The following is a 6,006-nucleotide window of genomic DNA, read 5'->3' as shown; positions in this document are numbered from 1 at the left end:
TCCCCCGCCGCACCACCCCGCTCCTCGCCCGCCCGACTGGCCCCAGCAGCTGCTCGCTCCATTCCCACGCCCAGACCCGGTCCGCAGCCACGGCTCCCAGCCTTTTCCCGGGACACGATTGGCCCAGCCGCTCACCTCTTGGCCCTGGTGACCAATGGGCTTGAGCCGCCAGCGCCTAGGTCCAGAGCGCGGGGAGTGAAGGCGGCGAGGTGCGGTTGCATCTGCGTCCACTGAGCCGGGCTCAGAGGTTAGCCCGCCAGGAGTCCGCTTCCGCCTCCTTCTCATTTTTGACTCCTGGGCTTTCTCCAGGCACTTACTGGTTGAGTGGCAGGACGATTTCAGGCGGGGGTAGTTTGTTCGCTTCTGGACGTCCTCCGCCTGTTAACCAGTGAGCCTTTTGGTTAGGGGTTTGCTTTACTCGCAAGCTGTCCCCGATTTTGTGGCTCCCCCAAATTCTGTTTGAAGACAGAGAGCAATAATAATCTGTGATGCCTGCAGGTGAACATTCTGTTTTGCCTAATTGAAGAGACTTCTTAAAAAATTAATGTATTTATATATAATATTTATATATTTAAGGTATACAAGATGAAGTTATAGGATACACAAAGAAAGTAAAATGATTACTATAGTGATTTCCCTAATTGCACATAATACCCCCCTTTCTCTGTCAAGAACAGGTAAAGTCTACTTTAAGCAGGAATCCTGTGCAGTTATTAATGATAGTTCTCATGCTGTACATAAGATCTTTCGTTCATACCACATGGTTCCACTTTGTATCCTAATGACATGTATTTCTCCACCCACCCTCTATCGCTATTTCTATATTTGACTCCTTTTTGGTGCCGTAAGTGTGATCATGCAATAGTTTTCTTCCAAAGTATGGCTTATTCGCACGGCTTAATTTCGTCCAGGTTGGTACCAGGTGGCAGGCTCTCTTTTCTTTAAGGCTGAGTAATATTCTGTTGCACTCAGAGGAATTCCTTTTCTGAAAGGGATTTTCTGGAGTACTGAATTTCATACCACTATTTCTACTTGGATTGCATTCCCCTCTCTCATCTTCACCATCACCATCCTCGGGCAGAGCTGTTTCCCAACCACCCCTACCAATGTGACCACATTTAGTAGCTGCTTGTAATTCTAGATAAGACTTCTGTTACTTTGATCATAAACTCTGGACTAATATAGCCAAAATGACTTGGTTGCATTTCCTGCAGTAATATCACAATAAACTTAATTTTTTTTAAGAGAGAGAGAGAGGGAGGGAGGGAGAGGGGATGAGGGTATAGAGAGAATATGCTCCAATCAGCTGGTTGATTCCCTAAATGCCAACAATTGCTGGGGCAGGCTGAAGCCTGAAACCATGAACTCAACCTTAATCTATATAGGAATGACTGGAACCCATATCCTTGAGTCACCACCTACTGCCTCCCAGGCTCTGCATTAGCAGAATGCTGTAATAGGAGTGGAGCTGGGACTTGAATCCAGGCTCTCCAATGTGGAATGTGGGCATCCCAGCCGGAGGGTTACCCTCTGAGCAAAATGCCCACTCCCACATTTAAGCTTTGATGAGAACTTGAAATTAGGGTTTTAGGACTGTGGTTCTCAAGATTTGGTCTTAAGAGCAGCAGCACTGGCCTCACCTTGGACCTTGTTAAACATGTAAATTCTCAGGTTCTATCCCAGACCAACTGAACTAGAAACTCTAGGGATGGATCCTAGGAGTCTGAATGTTGGACAAGCCTTCCACACGATTGCAATTCATGTAAAGTTTGAGAATTATTGGCTTAGGGAAATAACTTCTTATAATGGCAGCATATATTTGTGGAAGGTTTTAATGCGTGACCAGTACTATTATAAGCAGCTTACAAGTACCAATTCATTTCATCCTCATAACAGCACACACACACACACACACACAAACCCTAAAAGGAATGTATTCATGACATTATTTTACAGGTAAGGCACATAAAGGAAAGTGACTTGCCCCGGGTTCTGCAGCTTATAAATAGGGAAGCCAAAGCTGGTTGAAATCGAGGCAGTCCAGCTGTGCAGTCTGACGGTGTAGCCACAAAGCAGTGGCTGCTATTTAGCTGAACCTTGATAAAGTGCCACATTTAAGTCACTTATGGTTAGTAATAATGAGTTACCAAGGCAGAGTTACAGAATGAGGCCACTGAATTAGAAGTAACTCTAGCAGTGCATTATAGGAACTTGGGCTTTGGCTCTGCAGAACTGACAAGCTTCTTTAAGTTAAAAATGCCCATTATGAGATCCATACTTGAATGCTGCTTTGAAAATACAGCATAGTATCCAGTCTGTCTTTCTCCCAAAGCTTCTTTGTGACCAACCTCATGGCTTTTATTCTTTAAGCCAATGTCTAACCCCATTCTGAACTTTCAGACCTCAACTAGGATGAGCCAAAAAAAAAAAAATGACCGTGACATGTTTTATTCTTTATTTTTCACAGGTTAGTTGCTTGGGGCCATTTTATTGCAACAAGTTTTAAAGAGAACTCCCGTGAGAAATGTCTACTTGTCTTAAGAATTTTTATGAAAGGAATTTATTTCTACAAATGCTTTGTATTAGAGTTTATTTTCTTTTTAATTAATCTGCCATAATTATTAGAAACTCTGAAAGCCATGTTGGCACTAATTCTACTTCAACTTGCCCTACTTGATATTTCTAATAATTGTCATTCACTACTTTTATAGAGTATGTGTGTACCAGACACTTTATATGTGCTTCCAATTCTCAGAAATATTCTGATAAGGTAGATGCTAAGACTATATCCATTTTTTAAGATAAGATTGCTTAGAATAAAGGGTATTAAATAATTATGAGCAAGAACTATAATACTGAATCAGTTTTGCAGCTGTGAGGCTCATGCCCTGAAGCTCCACATTTTCCAGCCTCCTCCTACTCTGGTCTGTTCTATAAAATTTCTGAGTGTGCAGCACACCAACCATGAGAATTTCACCATTCTTCTTTCTCACCATACTTGGTGCAATTTACAAATCAACTTTACCTTTGAATCAGACTTCATTTGAGATTTACAAGAAATATGTGAAATTATAGTAGCTATATTTTATAAATGAAAAAGCTGAGGTTGACTAAATGTTTGATCTGCTAAGGACTGTTAATCTTTACTCCTAAACCTGTTTGCTGGACTAAGGTCATTTACCCACAGTTGCAGGATGCATTGCCACTTAAATACCAGGAAAACTATAGTGAGAGGTAACTTAAGTTGTTCCCGTTTCTTTCTTTACTAAGCCTTGCCACGAAAAGTATTGTGGTAAATTCACAGGTTTGATGCTTTTTTCAGTGAACATAATGATAAATATAACGTCTTCCCCACCCTTTACATCACCCCCAGGAATTATATATTTCCCTTCATGTGTACATCATTGACATAATCTTTTGTCTTGTTTTGCATTTACATGTTTCTTACTCTACATCCTCAGTATGTCAGCCATACCACCAATCACCTCCCCTCCTAAAGCAGAGCAGTTCATATACCCACAAATCAAGTCCAAGTAGTTCCAAATCATAGATCACTTGAAAACTGTAGCAACCTTTGATCTTGAAAACTCACTCAACAGGTACATGCCAAAATTGTTCTCTCATATATATATTATATATTATTATATATTACACATATATGTAATTTATAATTGGCACAATTATTATATCATAAAGGTTCATAATTTTCATAGTAATTAATAAAACAAGTCATCCACTTTGTTATGCCAACAGCAATTAAGTACATAAAGTACAAAGACTTCATGGAAAAATGGTGCAAAAAATTTTGGAATCTATGCATACATATAGACTAAATTCTCTGCCATTCCTTTTATGAAGTTATAAGCCTTGTTGAATAAATGGCCTGAAGAGAAATAATGCAGAAAAAGTTACAGAAAGAAATCAGTACCAGCCCTACTCCAAAATTTAGTTATAGCTCAATGAACCGAAGCCAAACTGTAGACTTCGACACACAAACAAATAAACAATAGGATTTCAAACCTGTAACCTTTAAGCGTATCCAAAAAACCATTTAAGGAGACAGTTTTCAAAGGTTTAGAGACAATTTGAAGCTATTCCATGGTCCTCTTATGAACTCAACTCATAGGAAGTAAAAAAACTACTGAGGAGGCCTTCAGATGATGAATGAATGTGGCTGTGAGGAAAAGAAAGATGGTCTGTATGAATAGGTATTTAGAAATCTGAACTGTTTAGATGGAGTGATAAATCTTGCATTTTTTCGTTGATAATGTTCAAGGATCCCAGGAAAGCTAGAAATGACAGATGAGAGTGAGAACCCGATTTAGAGGCAGACCAGAGAGAAAGCAGAAGCAGTGCCATGGGGACAAGGAGCCAGAGTTGTCAAGAATGTGGAAATAGGCATCTATAGAGCAGCTTTGCTGGGTTTGATAGAATACTCTGGTCCCTGTAAATGCTTCAGATTATAACAGATATGGTATCAAAGGCTGTCACTGGTAGATGTTTACAGAATTTAATATGATTTCTTAAGCATGGATAGAAGATGTGTTGAAAAACCCCCAGAACTCTTGCAGTTTTTGTTTTGCTTTTGAGATAAGGTATCAAAAATTGTTCAAAGGTGAATGAGCTATGTGGGAAGAGGAGTAGTTAGGATTTCAAGAATATTTTCTAAGAACAGGCTAGAGCTGCAAGCACAAGGGGAGGATTCAAATGCTTTGTAGTCAACTTTGCTAACCACCTTAGAAGTTGATTTCAGAGGAGGAACAACCACCAAATGGCTTCTGAGGTCAGCCACTGGGGAAGAGTAGCAAAGGAATCAAAGACCATAATTATGGGTAGAACACACACAGCGTCTGACCAGGTTATCAACCATGATATGAAGCTTCCATACCATGGAAGTATTCTGGCTGTTGAGTTTTGCAGTAGGATGCTTTTATTGTACTGACACAACTGGTAGGAATCTCAAGAACCACATCCTTCTGATATGATGCTTTTAAATATTATTAAAGCCTGGGGCCAGTACTGTGGCACAGTAGGTTAATCCTCCGCCTGCGGCACTGGCATCCCATATGGGCGCCGGTTCTAGTCCCAGCTGCTCTTCTTCCAATCCAGCTCTCTGCTATGGCCTGGAAAAGCAGTAGAAGATGGCCCAAGTCCTTGGGCCCCTGCACCTGCATGGGAGACCGGGAAGAGGCACCTAGCTCCTGGCTTTGGATCAGTGCAGGTCTGGCCACTGCGGTTATCTGGGGAGTGAACCAGCAGAAGGAAGACCTTTCTCTCTGTCTCTTCCTCTCACTGTCTGTAACTCTACCTCTCAAATAAATAAATAAAATCTTTAAAAAAATTATTAAAGCCCGAAACTACATGTCTGCTTTCTTATTTCTCCCCTTCTCTTTATTTCAGTTGTGTCAGTGGCTGAATACTATATTTTAGTAGAATCTTACCCACTCTTCATTGATGTGAAAATCCAATGATTTTTCAGATTTGCCCCCTCTGAGGGCAGCAAAATTAACAAAGCCCTACAATTTCATAAAAGCTTATATGAGTAACTATATTTCTTTGTAAGTTGCAGAATTAGCTATGAATGTAATAAGTGAAGGAATTTCTTAGGGGTGAGATATCTTAGATTTTTAAGATCTTGTTTTCACATACATTGTAATTCACAAAAACACTATGGAAGTTTTCCTTTAATTTTTATTGTTATTTAAAGTGACTGCACATAGTTGTGAAGGATATTAGACAATGCCTTCTTGGAATATGCTATAGACATACATTAGGAAATTATGAGAACAAAGCTTTATGGGGAGAGTCAATAAAAAAAAAAAGATTCCAAAGAGTACCAGTCATCATAGAGAAGTTACTCTGTCACTTCTCCCAATACAGAGCTTAATTAATGCACTATGAGAACAGCCATGGGACGACGCAGAGATGCAGAGGAAGGTCTGAGCTTTCGGAGCAGAGCTAGTTAACGTTTTCAGCAAGGGGCTGGAAATTGATTCTGTTAGACTT

This window comes from Oryctolagus cuniculus, chromosome 4 (genome assembly GCF_051225735.1).
Source record: "Oryctolagus cuniculus isolate XC-2025 breed Fujian yellow rabbit chromosome 4, ASM5122573v1, whole genome shotgun sequence".
NCBI classification, from domain to species: domain Eukaryota; kingdom Metazoa; phylum Chordata; class Mammalia; order Lagomorpha; family Leporidae; genus Oryctolagus; species Oryctolagus cuniculus.
The sequence above is the reverse complement of the archived record's forward strand: the minus strand, read 5'-3'. Positions refer to the sequence as shown.